At 37.9% G+C, this 23952-nt stretch overlaps 1 protein-coding gene across 1 annotated transcript in view; it reads right to left on the bottom strand.

Moving 5' to 3' along the window:
• The window catches only part of LOC136331907 (leukocyte immunoglobulin-like receptor subfamily A member 5), a 31347-nt gene extending 7764 nt beyond the window's left edge, over nucleotides 1–23583 (bottom strand). Inside the window, exon 1 of the mRNA XM_066271076.1 lies at nucleotides 23294–23583. The gene's annotated coding sequence lies outside the window, so the exon portion shown is untranslated. The remainder of the gene's footprint in view (nucleotides 1–23293) is intronic.
• Nucleotides 23584–23952: the final 369 nt, after the last annotated feature.

Raw genomic sequence — 23952 nt, 5'->3', positions numbered from 1 at the left:
GAGTTAGGGGGAGGGGGAGGGGCACAGAGAACTAGATAGAGGGTGGCAGAGGACAATCTGACTTTGGGCGAGGGGTATGCAACATAATTTAATGACAAAATAACCTAGACATGTTTCTTTGAATATATGTACCCTGATTTATTAATGTCATCCCATTACCATTAATAAAAATTTATTTAAAAATAAATAAATAAATAAAGTGGCAATAAATACATATCTATCAACAACAACAAAAAAAAATCTATGTGTGAGCTCACATCGAACTGCACTGAATAGGTATGAAACTGGGAGAGTTTTCCTTTTATTTGGTGCAGATTTCACATTTCTATCACCTTTTGTTGCTTTCCTGTGACCGGTCAAAAGTGCACCATGACTTTACGGACACACTGTATTGAGGTTTAATTACTGTTGCTATTTTATCATGTATATATAAATATTGCATTTCCCTAATCCATTTGTTATGCATGTCACATATGATCTTCATAAACAATCTGATCATAGCAGTCCGTTTTTATGTATTTCTTTGGTCTTTAAGACATAATCTCAGACATCAGAGAAATGGCGCCATGAGGGGTGCTCCTGATACCTCTCCCTGAAATTTCAACAAGTTCAACAACTAGAGACAGAAAAACAATCCCAGGAGCATCTGAAATACACATACATCAAACAAAGGTACTACTGGGCAAAAAGGTGGCTGAATATATAATCCACTCTGAAGGAAATAAGATGAACGGAGTATTCTTCTTTCCTCACTGATCTGAGGAAGAGCTGCTTTCACTTGGAACTGAGAAGAAGGGTGGGCGAGGGAAGAGAGAAGAAGCTGGCTAGGGAAGAGATGTTCAAACCAAGGAGAGAGTGTGCCCACGGCTCTGCTTGAATTTGCCAATGTGGAGCTAATGCCAGCAGCAAACCCTGGCAGAGGTGGGGGAGGGGGTTGCTTGCAGAGACTCATACCAGAGCGGCTTTGGGCTTTGTTTACTCCTGATCTCCCGGTCCTTGAGCACGGGCAGTGTGCAAGTGGATCCACCTGGTGCTTCAGGCATGGGCACCCTCATTCCCGGAGGGATGGAGGGGCTGGGTCAGAGACTGTCAGCAGTGGACCCCTGTGTGGGCTGTGGCCAGAGTTTCTGTATAATCCTGGTTTCCCAAACAATAGCACGAGAAGTGCCCAGAGCTGGCTTCCCTGTGCCTGGACCTGTCCCGGTGGGGCATCTCCGCTAGCCATACAAACTAACAAAGCAAACTCCCATGGAGGAGAACTTTGGAAGTGGTGGGGGGAAGAGCACGCAGACAGCCTGTAAGCAGCTGCTGGAGAGCAGACCTGTGGATCACTGAAAGGAGCCTAACCTGCAGTCTGCTCACTGCCCAGCCGGCTAATGCTGGTGGCTCTGGCTGACAAAGCCTTCTTTCCTAGGCCTGCAACTTAAGAAAAAAAGCACAGTACCACAGAACAGACCTCAGAGAACACTGCGGAAGTCAGGCGGGCTGGGCTGTAGGTTTCCCAACAAGGGAGAAGCCTGTGGAGAGCACACCCGCAGAGACCCACAGAGCAATGAGGCAAACTTTAACTAGACATACCTGGGGAACCTTAGGAAGGAGCCTGACCAGAAGTCAGCTCACTCCCCTGCCTGCCTAAGCTGGTGGCTCTGGTTGGTAAAGCTATCATACCAAGGGCTGTGCTTTGAACGGACCTGGAGGAGGGACTTGTCAGCTTTTAGGGCTTCTTACTTTGCAGGCAGTGACTGGGGCATCTTCCTGCCAGCTGATACAGGTTATAAAATGCAGAAAGCCTGGGGAGAGTAGACCCGCAGAGCGCTGAGGCATACTAGACATGCCCAAAGGCTCATAGAAAGACACTAGAAAGGCAATCGGCTCCCTGCTCTGCCTGATTATGCTGGTGGCAAAGCCTTACCCTGAATCCAGCTTTAAGCAGGGATTGAGGGGAGATTTGGCAGGTCTTAGAGCCTCTTGCTCTCCAGGCAGTGGCTGGGGCAACTTCACAGCTGAGTCCCAAGGCTGCTGGTTCAGGAAGGAGAAATTTGGGAAGAGGCTCAGGAAAAATGAACTCTCCCATTGTCGGAACCTGCAAGCACTAACAAGCCCCATCTACCAATGGGACGGAGGCCTAGTTTATGTAATCACCATAGCGACACATCAACTGCAAATCTCTGCCTGAGTGCCACAGGGGCAGAAACTGGGATACAGTGCCACTGGCCAAAAAGAGAAAGAAGAAAGTAAAAGGAAGAAGATAACCTCTCAAAACCAGGAAAAATCCACAGTCTTTATAACTTCTTCCATTTTTTTTCTTTCATTTTTTATCTTTTTTTTCTTCCACCTTAGAAATGTTATCCTCTTCCCATTTTATTATTCTCTTTTCATTTTGAACTTCATTACCCATAGGTGTTACATTTTCCATTCCTTTTCTTTTTTTCTTTTCTCTTTTTTCTCTCTCTCTCTTTTTGTTTCTTCTTTTCTCTTTAACTTTTTCTCTCATTTGATCCTCACTCACAAACAAATTATTTTATTATGGATTCAAATTTTTTCTTTGTGGCATTTGTGTGCTTTTTACTTTGCTCTTCACCTCATTAGCATGTCCCCCAATGCTGGCCTTCCATTCTATGTAGTTTCTGTTCCACTTCATATAATATAATTTTTATTTTTTACTGTATTCTTTCTCTTTTTCTTTTCTTCTTCTTTCCTTTTTCACTATTTCTCTCATTCAACCATTGTTTAGAAAACAAATTATTTTATTCTTAATCCAAATTTTTTCTTTGTAGCATTTTTTGGGTTCTTACCTCATTCTTTTGCCTCTTTGTCACTTCCACCCAACTCAGGCCCTCCATTCTATGTAGTTTTTGTTCCACTTAAAACAATAGAATTTTCCGTTATTCACTATATTTTCTCAAAAAAAATTTTATATAACTCTTATTAGTGTTATTAACAATACCACTTTCAGGCCATTAAAAAAAAGAAATGGAATATCATGGATAAAAAAAAAACAGAGATGTAGCTCAGATAGATGAGAAAAATCTATAGAATGAACTTCAATGGCTTGGAAACCTTGGAGTAAAATGACAGAGAATTTTAAAATTGAAGTACTAAAAATACTCAGGGATATACAAGAAAGCACAGAAAGGCAATTTAGGAAGCTCAAGAAACAATTCAATGAACAAAAAGAATACATCACCAAGGAAATTAAAACTATGAAAATAAATCAGAGATGAAAACTCAATTCATAAACTGAAAACCAAGGTAACAAGCTTAGCTAATAGAACAGGCCAAGTAGAGGACAGAATTAGTGACATAGAATACAGGCAACTAGAGACACTATAGAGAGAAGAAGAGAGAGACTCATGAATTTTAAAAAATGAGAAAGCCGTACAAGAATTGTCTGACTTCATCAGAAAGACCAACATAAGAATAATGGGTATATCAGAAGAAGAAGAGAGAGAAAATGGAATGGAGAACATATTCAAACAAATAATAGACAAGAACTTCCCAAGCCTGTGGATGAACTAAAGCCTCAAATTCAAGAAGCAAACAGAACACCGAGTTATCTTAACCCTAATAAACCTACTCCAAGGCATATCATAATGAAATTGGCACAAGTCAATGACAAAGAAAAAATTCTCAAGGCGGCCAAGGAAAAGAAGAATACAACATATAAAGAAAGGCCAATTAGATTATCATCAGATTTCTCAGCAGAAACTCTACAAGCTAGAAGATAGTGGACACCAATATTTAAAGTTCTGAAAGAGGAACTTTCAGCCAAGAATACTATACCCATCAAAGCTATCCTTCAAATACGAAGGAGAAATAAAAACATTCATAGATACAGAAAAGATGAGGGAATTTATCACCAAAAGACCCCCACTTCAGGAAATACTAAAGGGGGTCTTCCGACCAGATACAAAGAACAAAACAAAACTACAAGTAAAACCTCCATCAAGATCACAATAAAAACAAGATTAATCTGTATCAACAAAAACAAAAAAGGGGAGAGGACAAAGATTAACAGTAGCAAAAGAGGATGGAGTGAAGAAGCACTCATGAGATAATATACTATAATGAACATGATATGTATCCTTTCCATTACTTAATAGTAACTACCTGAAAAAAACACCACAGAAGCACATGGCTTGAAAAAAGAAGCAACAGAGGAAAAAAGTATGGATTACAACCAAACAAATACAAATGATAGAAAAACAAAAGAGAAGAACCAAACAAGATATAAAACTATCAGAAAGCAATATATAAAATGGCAATAGGAAACCCTCAAGTGTCAATAATTACACTAAATGTAAGTGGATTGAACTCATCAATAAAAAGACACAGAGTAGCAGAATGGATTTTTAAAAAATTCAACTGTATGCTGCCTACAAGAAACACATCTAAGCTACAAGAATAAAAACAAATTCAAAGTGAAAGATTGTAAAACAATACTCCAAGCAAATAACATCCAAAAAAAACATAGGTGTAGCAATACTCACCTCTAACAATACTGACTACAAGACAGCAAAGGTAATCAGAGACAAAAATGGTCATTTCATAATAATAAAGGGGACATTAAACCAAGAAGACATAACACTTCTTAATATATATGCACTAAACCAAGGAACACCAAAATATCAATATATAAGACAGCTACTGACTGACCTAAAAACAAAAACTGACAAAAATACAATCATACTTGGAGACCTCAATACACCACTGATGGTTCTAGATCATTCATCCAAACAGAAAATCAATAAAGATATATTGGCCTTAAATGAAACACTAGAACAATTGGATATGATAGACATCTACAGGACATTTCATCCCAATGTGAGAGTATACAATGGAACAGAATAGAAAGCCCAGAAATAAAACCACATACATATGGTCAAATAATGTTTGATAAAGGGGCCAACAACACACAATGGAGAAAAGAGTCTCATCAACAAATGGTGCTGGAAAAACTGGAAAACCTCATGTAAAAGAATAAAACTCGACTACAGTTTGTCCCCTTGTACTAAAATTAATTTAAAATGGATCAAAGACCTAAATATAAGACCTGAAAAAATAAATTACATAGAAGAAAACAGGTACTAAACTCAGGGACCTTGGTTATAAAGAGCACTTTATGAATTTGACCCCAAAGGCAAGGGAAGTGAAGGCAAAGATAAATGAATGGGACCACATCAGACTAAAAAGTTTTTGCACAGCAAAAGAAACTTACAACAAAACAGACCGCCAATTAAATGGGAGATGATATTTTCAAACAACAGCACAGGTAAGGGCCTATTATTCAAAATATACAAAGAACTCATAAAACTCAACAACAAACAATCCAATAAAAAAAATGGGAAGAGGACATGAACAGACACTTCTCCCATGAAGAAATATAAATGGCCAACAGATATATGAAAATATGCTCATCTTTATTAGTTATTAGAGAAATGCAAATCAAAACTACAATGAGATACCACCTCACGCCTATTAGATTAGCTATCATCAACAAGATAAATAACAAGTGTTGGAGAGGCTGCAGAGAAAAAGGAACCCTCATCCACTGTTGGTGGAAATGTAAAGTATACAACCACTATGAAAGTATGGTGGTTCATCAAAAAATTAAAAATAGAACTATCATATGACCCAGCAATCCCTCTACTGGCTATATAGCCCCAAAACTCAAAAACACTGGTACATAAAGACATATGCAGCCCCATGTTCATTGCAGCATTGTTCACAGTGGCCAAGACATGGAAACAACCAAAAAGCCCTTCAATAGATGACTGGAAAAAGAAGATGTGGTACATATATACTACGGAATACTACTCAGCCATAAGAAATAATGACATCAGATCATTTACAACAACATGGATGGACCTTGATAACATTATACTGAGTGAAATAAGTAAATCAGAAAAAACTAAGAACTATACTCCATGCATAGGTGGGACATAAAAATGAGACTCAGGGACATGGACAGAGGGTGGTGGTTATGGGAGGAGGAGGCGAGGGGAGAAGGGGCACAAAGAAAAGAAGATAGAAGGTGATGGAAGACCATTTGACTTTGGGTGATGGGTATGCAACATAATCAAATGTCAAAATAGCCTGGAAATGTTTTCTCTGAACCTATGTACCCTGATTGATCTACGTCGCCCAATTAAAATTAATAATAAAAAAAACACAAACACTGACAAAGTAATAGAAAAATTTTCAGTAATGAAATATATTAATGCAATTTACCATATATTAATATGAGTTAGTGAATGGAATATGAATAAAAGTTATGGAATGTTTGTTCCACATTACATAAAATGTCATAAATATTTTAACTATTCTTTTAAAAGTGTTAGATTATCACCAGGTAATAAATTTTATGGTATTAGATATTCACATTATTGTTAGCTTTTATTACTGAAAAGCTTTATGAAGATTTAAATCAAATAAAAGTATCGAGAAAAAAATAAAGACATAATCCCACATCCTTGAATGACAGACCAGCCAACACCTTATCTACTCTTACTCCCTTTCACATAGTCTTTACATCTCCAGGTTTCTCAGAATGTCCTTTATATCTGTAAGACATTCTCACTCTCATTTTTTATAATACATCCCCATTGCCTCATAAAACCAGTCCCTCAACAGCAGTCTACTGGTGGTTCCCACTTGGTCTCATCTTTTCTCTTTTTCCTCATTGCTAAGTAAATTAATTTCAACATTAGACTTTGAATGATTGTATTTTGCTAAACTAAAGTCAGTCTCTCTCTCTCTCTTTCTCTCTCTCTTTTTACAGAGACAGAGAGAGAATCAGATAGGGACAGACAGACAGGAATGGAGAGAGATGAGAAGCATCAATCATTAGTTTTTTGTTGAGAAACCTTAGTTGTTCATTGATTGCTTTCTCATATGTGCCTTGATCATGGGCCCTCAGTAGACAGAATAACCCCTTGCTTGAGCCAGCGACCTTGGGTCCAAGCTGATGAGCTTTGCTCAAACCAGATGAGCCCGTGATCAAGCTGGCGACCTCAAGGTCTCGAACCTGGGTCCTTCAGTATCCCAGTCCGACACTCTATCCACTGCGCCACCGCCTGGTCATGCTAAACTGAAGTGTCGAAACACATGAAATAGGTTCTTCTCAATCACAATGAACTTCTGGTCTGGACACAAGTACCCAACTGTTAGTATTTGATCAGTAAATATTTGCTTATAGACTGGCTTAAGGCAGAGGTGAAATCCCACATGTGGAGATCTGACCATTTAACCATTCAGGATACAGTAGTGCCACACTTTATATTTACACTCTGTGTGCCTTTGAACAGGAACAATCCCTAATCTTAACTGTGCCACTAACCCTCTCATACAACATATACAACATATGTAAGTTATATATTCATATTTATATTTCATTTTTATATAAAATTCAAGGAACACTGGATAAGGTAAATATCTGCGTTCCAATAAGATGGGGTGAAGCTGTCCATGCACTAGTGCTGAATTCATGGTCACCCTCTCAGGATTCACATACAAAGTGACAGGTTGTTAGGGGAGATGGTGGAGGTCCATGGTCTTACAGAGACATGTGCATGTTTTTTGGTAAAGATCAGGCCAACTGAGTATCAGCACGACTTCCTGAAACTAGGGAGCTGTCCTGATTCCCTTGTGGATTCTCTGGTGTCAATTTTAAATTCACTTTGCTGGTTGGTGCTGTTCATATAGCAGAAAAAGTGCCCAACTCCCAGGGGAAGTTATTACAGCAGAACTCTTGATTATTTTTCTTCAGTTGTTAAAGGGAAGCTCAATATGCAATATTATCTATATGAAGGAGAGTATGTAAGCGAACAACAAGAATGCTCATAGCAACATTGTGGAAGAAATCCCAAAATAGGACAATAAATGGGTTTAAAAATATATAAAGCTCATGGCCAATTAACAGTTTAAAAAAATAAGCCAAGTCCAGGCAGACCGTATGGTCAACATCAACAGATGCTTAAGAAAACCCTGGGCTCAGGAGTAACAACAAAAGCCATGTTCTTTTTTTTTTTTTAAAGGACTGAACCGTCTTTGTCTCTGCTCCACACACTTCAGTTCTTCTTCTAAGTGCCTTCAAGGAGATAACTGAATAAACCAATGCATAAAAACATGATATATTAAAGGGAAACAAATACAAACTTTTTGATTTAAATAATTAGTAAGATTCTTCTTTTTTAAATTTTTTATTTTTATTTAGAAAATTAAATTTAACAGGGTGACATTGATCAATAAGAGTATATAGATTTTAGGTAAACAGCTCTGTAACATTTGAATGGTTGTTTGTGTTGTGTACCCACCACCCACAGAGATTCTTCTCAATTGAAAAAAAAAGAAACACAACAAGCAGAAGTTAACAGCACTTTGTGTTGCCTCAATATAAGACCCCTGGTTATGAGTCACTTGAGAGACATCTCCAAACTGTTGTAGGTGCTGAATCAGCCATCTCTGTAAAGTGTTCACAGCCTTTTTTTGAGATATAAATATCTTCAATTACAATATTACTCCGCAAACTTTACTTAAAAGCATTTTAATATAGTACATTATTTCTATAATAAAGCATTCAAAGTGTTTCACACCCCGTGTTCTCTTGGTGTCAGTATCCTTCATCCTTCCCCATCCACCTTCATCTCCACCACAGCCAGGTGGGTGCACCTCCTACATCCTGGAGAGTGAAACTTGTTTTCTCCTTGAAACAATGATTTCAGTCCTGGCCAATTGGCTCATTGGTAGAGCATCAGCCAGGAGTGTGGATGTCCCAGGTTTGATAACCGGTCAGGGCACACAGGAGAAGGGCCCATCTGCTTCTCCACTTCTCTCTTCTCTCTCTCTCTCTCTCTCTCTCTCTCTCTCTCTCTCTCTCCCCTCTCCCTCTCCCTCTCCCTCTCTCTTCCCTTCCCACAGTCGTGGCTTGGTTGGAGCAAGTTGGCCCCAGGCACTGAGGATGGCTCCATGGTCTTGCCTTAGGTGCTAAAATGGCTCGGTTGCAGAGCAACAGAGCAATGGGCCCAGATGGGCAGAACATCACCAGGTAGCAGGCTTGCTGAGTGGATCCTTGTTGGAGTGCATGCAGGAGTCTGTCTCTCTACCTCCCAGTTTCTAGACTAAGTGGAAAAAAACACAGTGATTTCATTTCCTTCAGATATATACACATATAGAAAAATGTGAGGTTAAATGGTAGTTTAATTGTTAATTTTTACAGTAATCTCCACAATCTTTATTCACAGTGGCTGAACCAATTTACATTCTCACCAATCAACAGAGCAAAGAGTCTCTTTTTTTCTCTTTTTTCACTTATTATCTTTTGTCTCTTTGAGAACAGCCAATCTCACGGGTGTGAGGGGATATCTCATGGTGGTTTTTGTTTTCATTTGCCTGAAGATTATGAGAGTGACACTTCAGGTCATTTCCTTCAAAGCAGGTAGAGTGCATAAATTCTGCAACACTAACTCAGCTCCAATGAGATGCCAACATTTGCCTGTATTTACTGAGACTTAAAAATTTGGGGAACATGGTGATACTCTCAAAGGGAAGGAAAGCACAAAGCAGAGTTGAATATTTCACAGGATGTTGTCAGCAGAGGATTCACACTACATGTACTGGTCACAAGATGCTCATCTCACAGGAATAGGCCCAGTGTCTTCTCACCTTAAAAACAGCAGGTACTGAGGGTCTGACTGAAACCACGTAAAAGAACAGACCTCAGTCCTACATGCTCACATTTACTTGTCCTAAACTAAAATATAATATAAGGATTTTAACATACATGGTAGCCATTGGAAAGTCAAGACTGTCATTCAGATTATAATATTCACTATTCCCTGGTCAAGCTAATATATAAACATAATAATATGAAACTATTTTCAGAATAAGTATAAAACTTGTCACACACCTAATATTTATTAGGTCTAGTACCACTTGAATATTTTTTACTCTCCTAACAAAGAGAAAGCAGTTAACTGGACTGTCAATTTTGCATTTCTAGAAGTGAAGACACCTGCAAAATCTTGTTTTAGTTGAAATTGTTTCTTGTGTGTGAGTCAAAATTTACTTTCTTCTTTCTCTAAAGAGAGAGAGAGAGAGAACTTGATATAGCTGTAATAACTAATTACAACTAAGCAGGTAGCTTAAGAAAACAGAAATTTATTTTATTGTTTCAGGCCTGGAGACCAAAGAGATGATTGACAAATGAAGATAGATGATAGATAAATAATAGATAGAGAAAGAAGTACAGAGAGAAAGAGAGAAAGTGAAAACACACACACATACATCAACACAGAGATGTAGATAAATGGATACATAGGTAGATTGATTCACACTTTCTTCAACATTTGCTGTCATCAGACTACATCACATTTCCTGCATGAGGTAAGTTTTCTTACATCAGGACTAGAGCTTTATTGAGATATAATTGACATGTAACACTGTGTAAGTGAAGGTATACAATGTGTTGATCTGATACATTTATATATTGCAATATAATACCGCCTTGGTTTTAGTTAACAAGTCCATCAAGAGGTCACATAATTGTCACTTTTTTATTGATTTTAATTTATTGTGTTTACATAGATTCTAGTTTTGCCCCAAATGCATCCCCCCTGTATTAATTGTCACTTATTTTTTTTATGGTGAGAATATTTAAGATACACTCTCTTAACAACTTTCAAGTATGCAATACAGCACTGTTAAGTATAATCACCACGCTGTACATTAGACTTCAGGAACTGTTGATCTTGTACCTGAAGCTGACAGTCTTTGACCAACATCTCCCTTTACCCCCACACTCTCTGAAGTAACCACCATTCCGCTCTCTGTTCCTACAATTTGGCTTTTATAGATTCCACATAGAGGGAAGATCATTCGGTATTGATCTTTCTGGGTGTGATTTGTCTCACTTAAAAGAATTTCCTAAAGATAAATTTATGTTATTTTAAAAGACTGGCATTCATTTTTTCTAGTGGTGGAATAATATTTCATTTCACTTATATTCAGATTCTGGAAAATTCCACAAAGCATATCACTCATAAATAATTTATTACACTGGGGAACAAAATTTTTGCTGCATCCACAAAAGCACTTATTCTTACCTAATTCGAGTGTGCTGATCTCAAATCTGACATTAGTTTTTCTCTGTAAACTACAGTATTTTTGCAATTCAAGATTTTAGGTTTTCCTTATTGTAAAATTTTCAACATTTAGTTTAACATAATGAAGTTGAATGTCTTCTTGGACATCACCTTTGTGAAAATATAGTAATTTATATAATGCAGTAAATACACTAATACACTAAAAGATATGATTGCACCAGAATTTGTCTACAATTTCAAAATAGAAAATATTAAAACACTCATTTTAATCATAAAATTTGCAAAAACTTATTTAAATTCTATTCAGGTAAAATTTTGCGTTTGTGTATTTGTTGAGGACAATCTCATTTGATGCTCCAGCAGTAGTCTGCCATCACAAACAGCTCCAAGATTTTTGGGAAACTTATCAAGGTGACTGTTCAGGAAGTGAATCTTAACGCTCATGTTACATCCAATGTCACGGAAAGCCAACAGCATCCTTTCAACCAGTTCATAGTTTTCTGCTTTTTTGTTGCCAAGGAAGTTTTTTATAACTGCCACAAAAGCCTGTAATGCTGCTTTCTCCTCCTTATTAATCTTCCTGGCAAATTCTTCATCACGTATGAGGGTTCGAATTTGAGGTCCATTGAATACATCAGCTTTTATCTTCTTGAAAGACAAGGCAGGAAAAGCAGAAATAATATGTTGAAAGCATTCACTTTCTCTATCCATAGCCCGAACAAACTGCTTCATTAAGCTAAGTTTGATGTAAAGTGGGCAAAAATGATCCTGTTTCGATTAACTACAGGTTCATTCACAATATTTTGCATCCCTACTTCCAGAGCTTCATGTTTTGGCCACTCCTTCTGTGTCCAGTGTTTCTCCCAAGCTCGGCTGTCTCACAAACACAGAAAGCAAGGATACTTTGTGAAACTTCTCTGTTGTCCAATGGTCAGGAAATTGACCATTTTAGGATCCACACAAATGATTCAGTTATGCTCCTCATACTTTAGTAAGTTGAGGACAATTTTTATGTCATTATAATCTTCTCGCAGATAAGTTGAATAACCAATTGGAACCGCTGCATAAACATTACCGTTGTGTAAGAAAACACATTTCAGATTCCATTTAGAGCTGTCAAGAAATAGCTGCCATTCTGTTGGGCTGTAAGTGGTAACACCTAGCTGGCTGAGAAGACTACTGATATCATGACAGTAAACAAAGTGTTTGTCTTCAGAAAAAAAGTCCACAAAAATTTGTTCACGCTTCCTGAAATGAGATACTTTAGCTGACCACTGAAGTACATTCTTTTCTTGAAGCCTGTAGGCTAATAACTCAGCTGCTTTCTTTGATAGGTCCAAATATCTTACTAAGTCATTCAATTCAGGTTGGCTAAACTGCTGAGGGGTTAATGACTGCTTGGCATCAGAAGAAGACGCTTCAGATTCTACAACCATTTCCTCATGCATCTTATCAAAATACACTTGATCACCATGTTCACTTTCTTCATCCTTAGAAGAAATAAAACCATTGAAAACTGGAACTGGGCATGTCTCAGAGTGTGGGATAGGTCGTATTGCTGAAGGAATATTAGGATATGTGGTCATATGTTGTTTTTTCTTGCCGATGCCCTTTGTATGGATCAGACAGAAATAACAGTCACGGCTGAGGTCCTTAGGTTCATGCCAAACCATAGGAATACCAAAAGGCATTCCTTTGCATTTTACTTTTGTCCAGTCACAAAGCATTTCCTCACAATTATGACATACAATATGAGGAGCCCAATTCTTGTCTTGATTGCCAAGGGGAACTTGAAAATAGGCAATATATGCACAAACAGCCAAACCAGGCTGTGGCACGGAGATCCAAGCTGAGGAAAAACTGTGCCTGTGACAACCCAGTTAATACAAGCTAACACTCACGCCAAACCCAGACATAGAAAAACAAGTGGGGCAGCCATTTTCCCAGATCTCCTGGTCGGCGCACGCAGATAGTGGGCGAGAGATTCCTCCGAGTGCCTCGGCAGTGCACACCCGTGTTATCCCACAGTGGGGCAGAGTCAGAGGCCTTTGTGTGGGCCAAAAGCAGAATCTCCAGGCTGCCCCAGTGCCCTGAAAAAGCCGCGCACGGGGAGGGAGCGAGAGCCAATTCCAATGCTGGAACTTTTCCATGAGGGCGGGAGTTTCACTCAGAGTGTGAGACTTCTGGCCTGATATTCTGGTCTGCGCACAGATAGTGAGTGAGAGTTTCCACCAAGCACCCCAGGAGAGGGCGCCCGCCTGTGTTACTGGACAGAGTGGCAGAGCCAGAGGTCTTTGAGTGGGCGGAAGCCCCGGCTGATTATGCTAGCAGCTCTGACTGACTGAGCCTTACCCAGAGCCCTGTGCTGAGTGGGAATAGAGTGGGGAGTTGACAGCTCTTTGAGCCTCTTAGTATCCAGGCAGAGGCAGCAGCAACCCCATAGCTGGATTATCAGGCTACTAATTGAGGATGGAAAGACTAGGAGAGAGGCTCCAGGAACACGGACTCTCTCACTGTCAGAGCCTATAAATGCTAATGAGCCTTGACTGCCAATGAGACTGAAGCACAATACATGACATCACCATAGAGACTTATTAACTGTAAACCTCTACCTGAGCGTGCCAAAGGGACAGAACCCAGGGTACAGAGTCACTGACCAGGAAGAGGGAGAGAAAAGAAAAAGCAAGAAGATAACCTCTCAAAATCAAGAATAATCCACAGACTTTATAACCTATCCCATTTTATTATATTTGTTCGTTTGTTTCTCTTCATTTTTTTTTCCTCCTCCAATTTGGTCGTTTAACTGTCTGCCGGTCTTACTCTCTTCTCTCCTTGAACTACACTACCCATAAGTGTTACATCTCCCATTATCTTTTCTTTCCTCTTCCTTTCTCTCTATGAGGGATGCACTCCAAAACCCTTAACTCTCTCTCTCTCTCTCTCTCTCTCTCTCTCTCTCTTTCTCCTCTTTTTTCTTTTTTCTTCATTTAGTGGTTCCCTCTTTTTTTCTCTCTCTTTCATTTCTCCCTCTATATTAGTTTCTTTCTTTCTCCTTTACGTCTCCTCTCATTCAAACCTCAATAACAAACAAATTATCTTATCTGGGACTCAAACTTATGTTTGTGGCATTTCGGGGGGTTTTTACTTCACCTTTTTAACTCACTAGCAGTGCTCCCATCCTTGGCTCTCCATTTTATCTAGTTCTTGTTCCACTAAATACAATAGTAATTTTTTAATTTGTCCCCCCATTTGCCTGTTTCCCTCTTATTCCTCTCATCATAACTCTTAGTCAACCAACACCTAAAAGCAAATCATTTTATTCTTGACCAAAATTTTTTCCTTATTTGCTTTTTTTGGGACCATACCCCGATTTTTTCTGGGTTTTTTTCTTCCCCTTTATTACTTCTCCCCAATTCAGGCCCTCCAGTACAGGCATTGTTTGTTCTATTTAGTACAATATAATTCACAGTTCACCACAAGATTTTCTCAAGAAAGAGGGGAGAGGAGAGGAGAGGAAAAAAGGAGAGGGGGGAATAATTTCCTTTTTAATTTTTATTTTATTTTATTTTTCTTTATTTAATATTAATTTTTTTAAAAAAACAACTTTTTGATTTTTATTTTTATTTTTTTAATTTTTATTCTTTATTAAATCTCATTAATACTACCAACAAAAGCACCCTCAGATGCCATTAAGGAAGAGAAAATCAAATATCATGGATACAAAAGAAAGAGAGGTAACACAGATAGATGAGAAAAAATCTACGGAGAAAAAATTTAATATATTGGAAACCTTGGAGTTAAATGACAGAGAATTTAAAATAGAAATTCTAAAAAAATACTCAGAGATATACAAGAAACACAGAAAGGCAATTTAGGGAGCTCAGAAAACAAGTCAATGAACACAAAGAATATATTTCCAAGAAAATTGAAACTATAAAAACAAATCAAACAGAGATGAAAAACTCAATTCACAAGCTGGAAAACAAAGTAACAAGCTTAGCTAATAGAACAGGCCAGATAGAAGGTAGGATTAGTGAAATAAAAGACAAGCAACTTGAGGCTCAAAAGAGAGAAGAAGAAAGAGACTCAAAAATTAAAAAAAAAAAATGAGAGAGCCCTACAGGAATTATCTGACTCCATCAAAAAGAATAACATAAAAATAATAAATATATCAGAGGGAGAAGAGAGAGAAAATGGAATGGAGAACATACTCAAACAAATAATAGATGAGAACTTCCCAAGCCTGTGGAAAGAACTAAAGCCTCAAATTCAGGAAGCAAACAGAACTCCGAGTTTCTTAACCCCAACAAACCTACTCCAAGGCATATCATAATGAAACTGGCACAAATCAATGGCAAAGAAAAAATTATCAAGGCAGCCAGGGAAAAGAAGAATACAACATATAAAGGAAGAGCCATTAGACTATCATCAGATTTCTCAACAGATACTCTACAAGCTAGAAGAGAGTGGACCCCAATATTTAAAGTCCTGAAAGAGAGGAACTTTCAGCCACGAATACTATACCCATCAAAGCTATCCTTCAAATATAAAGGAAAAATAAAAACATTCACAGATACAGAAAAGATGAGAGAATTTATCATCAGAAAACCCCCACTCCAGGAATTACTAAAGTGGGTTCTCCAATCAGATACAAAGAACAAAAAAAAAAAAACAAAGCCACAAGTAAAAGCTCCAAGAAGAACACAATAAAACCAAATTTAAACTGTGACAACAACAAAAAGAAAGGGGGGGGAGAGGATGGAGATTAACAGTAGTAAAGGAGGGTGGAGTGCAAAAGTACTCACAAAATAGTGCACTACATTGAACAGGGTAGGAACCCTTTTCATTACTTAAAGGTAACCACCATTGAAAAAACCACCACAGAAGCACATGATTTAAAAAAGATAGCAACAGAGGAAAGATGTATGGAATACAACCAAATAAAAACAAAAGATAGAAAAATGAAAGAGAAGTATCAAACAAGACACAAAACTAACAGAAAGCAATCTATAAAATGGCAATAGGGAACTCACAAGTGTCAATAATTACACTAAATGTAAACGGATTAAACTCACCAATAAAAAGGCACAGAGTAGCACAATGGATTGAAAAAAATCCAACTGTATGCTGCCTACAAGAAACTCATCTAAGTAACAAGGATAAACACAAATTGAAAGTGAAAGGCTGGAAAACAATACTCCAAGCAAATAACATCCAAAAAAAGCAGGCGTAGCAATACTCATATCTGATAATGCTGACTACAAGACAGCAAAAGTACTCAGAGACAAAAATGGCCATTTCATAATGGCTAAGGGGACACTGAATCAAGAAGACATAACAATCCTTAATATATATGCACCAAATCAAGGAGCACCAAAATATATAAGACAGCTACTTATTGACCTTAAAACAAAAACTGACAAAAATACAATCATACTTGGAGACCTCAATACACTGCTGACAGCTCTAGATCTGTCATCCAAACAGAGAATCAACAAAGATATAGTGGCCTTAAACAAAACACTAGAGCACCTGGATATGATAGACATCTACAGGACATTTCATCCCAAAGTGACTGAGTATACATTTTTCTTCAGTGTACATGGATCATTCTCAAAAATTGACCATATGTTGGGCCAAAAAACAACATCAGCAAATTCAGAAAAATCGAAGTTGTACCAAGCATATTTTCTGATCATAAAGCCTTGAAACTAGAATTCAACTGCAAAATAGAGGGAAAAAATCTCACAAAAATGTGAAAACTAAACAACATACTTTTAAAAAATGAATGGATCAAAGAAGAAATAAGTGCAGAGATCAAAAGATATATACAGACAAATGAAAATAACAATACGACATAGCATAATCTATGGGATGCAGCAAAAGCAGTGATAAGAGGGAAGTTCATATCACTTCAGGCATATATGAACAAACAAGAGATAGCCCAAGTGAACCACTTAACTTCAAACCTTAAGGAACTAGAAAAAGAAGAACAAAGACAACCCAAAGCCAGCCAAAGAAAGGAGATAATAAAAATCAGAGCAGAAATAAATGAAATGGAGAACAGAAAAACTATAGAAAAAAATTAACAGAACAGGAGCTGGTTCTTTGAAAAGATCAACAAAATTGACAAACCCTTGGCAAAACTTACCAAGGAAAAAAGAGAAAGAACTCATATAAACAAAATCCAAAATGAAAAAGGAGAAATCACCACGGACACCGTAGATATACAAAGAATTATTGTAGAATACTATGAAAAACTTTATGCCACTAAATTCAACAACCTAGAAGAAATGGATAAATTCCTAGTACAACACAACCTTCCTAGACTGAGTCAAGAAGAAGCAGAAAGCCTAAACAGACCTATTAGTAGAGAAGAAATAGAAAAAAACATTAAAAACCTCCCCAAAAATAAAAGTCCAGGCCCAGACACCTCTACCAGCAAATTTTATCAAACATTCAAAGAAGTCTTGGTTCCTATTCTACTCAAAGTCTTCCAAAAAATTGAAGAAGAAGCAATACTTCCAAACACATTTTATGAGGCCAACACCAATATAACCCTCATACCAAAACCAGGCAAGGATGACACAAAAAAAGATAACTACAGACCAATATCTCTAATGAATACAGATGCTAAAATACTATACAAAATACTAGCAAATCAAATACAACAACATATTAAAAAAATAATACATCATGATCAAGTGGGATTCATCCCAGAATCTCAAGGATGGTTCAACATACGTAAAACGGTCAACGTAATACACCATATCAACAAAACAAAGAACAAAAACCACATGATCTTATCAATAGACGCAGAAAAGGCTTTCGATAAAATACAACACAATTTTATGTTTAAGACTCTCAACAAAATGGGTATAGAAGGAAAATATCTCAACATGATAAAGGCCATATATGATAAACCATCAGCTAACATATTAAATGGCACAAAACTGAAGGCTTTTCCCCTTAAATCAGAAACAAGACAGGGTTGTCCACTCTCTCCACTCTTATTTAATGTGGTACTAGAGGTTCTAGCCAGAGCAATCAGACAAGACAAAGAAATAAAAGGCATCCATATCAGAAAAGAATTAAAGGTATCACTTTTTGCAGATGATATGATCCTATACATCGAAAACCCCAAAGAATCCACAAAAAGACTACTAGAAACAATAAGCCAATATGGTAAGGTCGCCGGATACAAAATTAACATACAGAAGTCAATAGCCTTTCTATATGCCAACAATGAAACATTTGAGAATGAACTCAAAAGAATAATCCCCTTCACAATTGCAACAAAAAAAATAAAATACCTAGGAATAAACATAACAAAGAATGTAAAGGACTTACATAATGAAAACTATAAACCATTGTTAAGGGAAATCGAAAAAGATATAATGAGATGGAAGAATATTTTTTGTTCTTGGTTAGGAAGAATAAATATAATCAAGATGGCCATATTACCCAAAGCAAATCAAAAATTTAATGCAATTCCCATCAAAATTCCAGTGACATTTTTTTTAAAAATGGAGCAAAAAATCATCAGATTTATATGGAACTATAAAAAACCCCGAATAGCCAGAACAATCCTAAAGAAAAAGAATGAAGCAGGGGGCATTACAATACCTGACTTCAAACTATATTATAGGGTCACGACAATCAGAACAGCATGGTATTGGGAGAAAAATAGACACTCAGACCAATGGAACATAATAGAAAATCCAGAAATAAAACCACATATATATAGTCAAATAATTTTTGATAAAGGGGCCAACAACACACAATGGAGAAAAGAAAGCCTCTTTGATAAATGGTGCTGGGAAAACTGGAAAGCCACATGCAAAAGAATTAAACTGGACTACAGTTTGTCCCCCTGTACTAAAATTAACTCAAAATGGATCAAAGATCTAAACATAAGACCTGAAACAATTAAGTACATAGAAGAAGACATAGGTACTAAACTCATGAACCTGGGTTTTAAAGAGCATTTTATGAATTTGACTCCAAAAATAAGAGAAGTGAAGGCAAAAATTAATGAATGGGACTACATCAGACTAAGAAGTTTTTGCTCAGCAAGAGAAACTGATAACAAAATAAACAGAAAGCCAACTAAATGGGAAATGATATTTTCAAACAACAGCTCAGATAAGGGCCTAATATCCAAAATATACAAAGAACTCATAAAGCTCAACAACAAACAAACAAACAATCCAATAAAAAAATGGGAAGAGGACATGAACAGACACTTCTCCCATGAAGAAATACAAATGGCCAACATATATATAAAAAGATGCTCATGTTCTTTAGTTATTAGAGAAATGCAAATCAAAACTGCAATGAGATACCACCTCACACCTGTTAGATTAGCTATTATTAACAAGACAGGTAATAGCAAATGTTGGAGAGGCTGTGGAGAAAAAGGAACCCTCATTCACTGTTGGTGGGAATGTAAAGTAGTACAACCATTATGGAAGAAAGTATGGTGGTTCCTCAAAAAACTGAAAATAGAACTACCTTATGACCCAGCAATCCCTCTACTGGGTATATACCCCCAAAACTCAGAAACATTGATACGTAAAGACACATGCAGGCCCATGTTCATTGCAGCATTGTTCACAGTGGCCAGGACATGGAAACAACCAAAAAGCCCTTCAATAGAAGACTGGATAAAGAAGATGTGGCACATATACACTATGGAATACTACTCAGCCATAAGAAATGATGACATCGGATCATTTACAACAAAATGGTGGGATCTTGATAACATTATATGAAGTGAAATAAGTAAATCAGAAAAAAACAGGAACTGCATTATTCCATATGTAGGTGGGACATAGAAGTGAGACTAAGAGACATTGATAAGAGTATGGTGGTTACAGGGGGAGGGGAGAGAGGGAGAGGGAACTGGGGAGGGGGAGGGGCACAAAGAACTAGATAGAAGGTGACAGGATAATCTGACTTTGGGTGATGGGTATGCAACAAAATTGAACAACAAGATAACCTGGAAGCAAAATAAGTAAATCAGAAAAAAACAGGAACTGCATTATTCCATACGTAGGTGGGACATAAAAGTGAAACTAAGAGACATTGATAAGAGTGTCGTGGTTACGGGGGGGAGGGGGAATGGGAGAGGGAAAGGGGGAGGGGGAGGGGCACCAAGAAAACAAGATAGAAGGTGACAGAGGACAATCTGACTTTGGGTGATGGGTATGCAACATAATTGAACGACAAGATAACCTGGACTTGTTATCTTTGAATATATGTATCCTGATTTATTGATGTCACCCCATTAAAAAAATAAAATTATTTAAAAAAAAACACTTAAGAATAAATTTGACTGCCTGATCTGTGATGGCACAGTGAGTAAAGCATTGAATGCTGAGGTCACTGGTTCAAAACCCTGGGCTTGCACATGCTAAAAGCAACTGTGAATTGATGCTTTCTCTTCCTTCCACCCCAGCCTTTCTATTTCCTCTCTCTACAATCAATAAATAAAATCTTTTTACAAAAAAAAAAAAAAGATAACCTGGACATGTTATCTTTGAATATATGTATCCTGATTTATTGATGTCACCCCATTAAAAAAATAAAATTATTAAAATAAAAAAACAAAAAATAGAAAAATAGAAAAACGACAAAAATGTTATCTTTTTATATATATAAATACATTCTTAGTAAGATTTAGTAAATTCAGCAGGTCCCAGCATGAATGTGTTAAGTTTTTTCATTCTTGTGTTTATGAGAAACATGAGCCTGATATGTCCTAGCGATTTCTTCAATGTTTGGGCATATATTTGAAAGGCAAACTCTCATTTCCTCCTAAATACATTGAAGAATTCCTCTCTTTTTACTCTTGTGTTGAGTGCAGAAAACCCCCACCATACATATCATCTTAACGTTACACCAAACAGAGGATAGAAGAAACTTGCCTCCAGTCTTTCCGGGGAATATGGGGAGGGGTATAAATAATCCAGAACTACAGCTTTTTTATATATATATAGAGAGAGAGAAAGAGTCAGAGAGTGGGATAGACAGGGACAGAAAGACAGGAACAGAGAGAGATGAGAAGCATCAATCATCAGTTTTTCGTTGTGACACCTTATTTGTTCATTGATTGCTTTCTCATATGTGCCTTGACCGTGGGCCTTCAGCAGACTGAGTAACCTCTTGCTCGAGCCAGTGACCTTGGGTCCAAGCTGGTGAGATTTGTAAAGCCAAATGAGCCTACGCTCAAGCTGGCGAACTCGGGGTCTCGAACCTGGGTCCTCCAGATCCCAGTCCGATGCTCTATCCACTGCGTCACCACCTGGTCAAGCCAAGCACCACAGTTTAACAGCCTTTTGCAACCTAATCAGGCGAATGAGGCGGGGGGTTGGCAAATTGTCAGCTTACAGCCAATTCCCCACACCTCTGTCTCCCAAAAATCTAAGCTCCAAAAACCCTGTTAGTTTTTTGGTACCCAACAGGCACATATTTCTCTGAAATACCATAGGGCACACCTGGAAATCTTCTAGGGTGCACCAGTGCATCCTGGTGCACACTTTGAGAACCACTGCCCTAAACTGACTGCACTCAAAATAGACCGAGTCAACATGGTTAGGAAGAATAAACATCCTTAAAATGTCTATATTACCCAAAGCAATTTATAAATTCAATGCAATACCCATTAAAATAACAATGACTTACTTCAAAGATATAGAACACATATTCCAAAAATTTATATGGAACCAAAAAAGAACACGAATAGCCTCAGCAATCTTGAAAATGAAAAATAAAGTGAAGGTATCACACTTCCGGATATCAAGTTATATTATAAGGCCATTGTACTCAAAACAGCATGGTACTGGCATAAGAACAGGCATATAGATCAATGGAACAGAACTGAGAACCCAGAAATAAACCACACTTTTATGGACAACTGATATTTGACAAAGGAGGTAAGAGCATACACTGGAGTAAAGACAGTCTCTTCAACAAATGGTGTTGGGAAAATTGGACAGCTACCTGCAAAAAAAATGAAACTAGACCACCAACTTACACGATTCACAAAAATAAACTCAAAATGGATAAAAGACTTAAATGTAAGCCATAAAACCATAAGCATCTTAGAAGCAAACATAGGCAGTAAGCTCTCTGACATCTGTCGCATCAATATATTTGCCGCTTTGTCTCCACAGGCAAGTGAAACAAAAGACAGGATAAACAAATGGGACTTTTCAAACTAAAAAGCTTCTGCACAGCTAAAGACAATAAGAACAGAATAAAAAGACAAACTATACAATGGGAGAATATATTTGACATAGCGTCTGATAAGGGGTTAATAACCAAAATTTATAAAGAACTTGTAAAACTTAATACCAAGAAGACAAACAATCCAATCCAGAAATGGGCAAAAGAAATGAATAGACACTTCTCCAAAGAGGACACACAGATGGCCAATAGGCATATGAAAAGATGCTCAACATCACTAATCATTAGAGAAATGCAAATTAAAACCACAATGAGATATCACCTCACACCAGTCAGAATGGTGCTCATCAATAAAACAACACAGAATAGTGCTGGCGAGGATGTGGAGAAATGGGAACCCTCCTGCACTGCTGGTGGGAATGCAGACTGATGCAGCCACTGTGGAAAACAGTATGGACATTCCTCAAGAAATTAAAAATCGAACTGCTTTTTGACCCAGCTATACCACTGTTAGGAATATACCCCAAGAACACCATAGCACGGTTTGAAAAGAAGAAATGCATCCCCATGTTTATGGCAGCATTGTTCACAATAGCAAAGATCTGGAAACAGCCCAAATGTCCATCAGAGGATGAGTGGATTAAAAAGCTTTGGTATATATATACTATGGAATACTACTCAGCCATAAGAAATGATGACATTGGATCTTTTACAACATGGATGGACCTTGATAACATTATACTGAGCGAAATAAGTAAATCAGAAAAAACTAAGAACTATATGATTCCATACATAGGTGGGACATAAAAATGAGACTCAGAGAAATGGACAACAGTGTTGGGATTACAGGGTGAGAGGGAGGAGAGGGAGGGGGTTGGGGGAGGGGAGGGGCACAAAGAAAATCAGTTAGAAGGTGATGGAAGACAATTTTATCAATGTCACCCCATTAAAATTAATTTTAAAAAAAAAGAAAAAAATAGACCGAATCAAGGGCCACTCACCTGAAACCAGCAGAACCGCGGGGTCACTGGGCTGAGAGCACTCCCGTGGGTACTTTGTAAAGTAGCCATGGCATGTGAAAGTCCACCTGTGGCTGGGGGACCATCCACCTGGAACTGTCCACTGTGGCGTGGTGGTGAGTCTATGGCACGGGAAAGCCTGTGTTCTCCTGCCTTAGCCAGGATGAACCTGTTAGCTGCCAGCTCTGGGATGCCCTGGGGAGACACACACATGTGGAGAGGCTATAACACTGTCCACAGATACACAGAAAGCAGGAAAACCTTCCCATAGCTTGTTCTCTCTCTCCCTAACACTTCCTTTTAGTAATGTCCTTGTTCTATAAATAGCACCCTCTTTCTCTTCATGGCTTCTCTCAAAACATCTGAGTCATCTCTCCCTCCTCACTGCCCCTTCTTCTCTTGGGCAGGACCCAGCTTCTCTCACTGAATTCTGTCTGCAAATGCTGGGCCAGAGGAAATTCAGACTGTAATGGAAAGGAGAGCTGTAATGCATGTGGACCGTCAGCCCTGAGCAGGAATTGTGCCTTTCTGGGTCTCTTTCCCTCCCTGCAGAGAGGTGACAATGACGTCTCTGCTCAGCCTTGTTGTGAGGAGGCCATGGTCCCTGAGACATACAGGAGTGCAGTCTGGCAGGTGTCCTG

This window comes from Saccopteryx bilineata, chromosome 3 (genome assembly GCF_036850765.1).
Source record: "Saccopteryx bilineata isolate mSacBil1 chromosome 3, mSacBil1_pri_phased_curated, whole genome shotgun sequence".
Taxonomy (NCBI): domain Eukaryota; kingdom Metazoa; phylum Chordata; class Mammalia; order Chiroptera; family Emballonuridae; genus Saccopteryx; species Saccopteryx bilineata.
The sequence above is the reverse complement of the archived record's forward strand: the minus strand, read 5'-3'. Positions and strand labels throughout refer to the sequence as shown.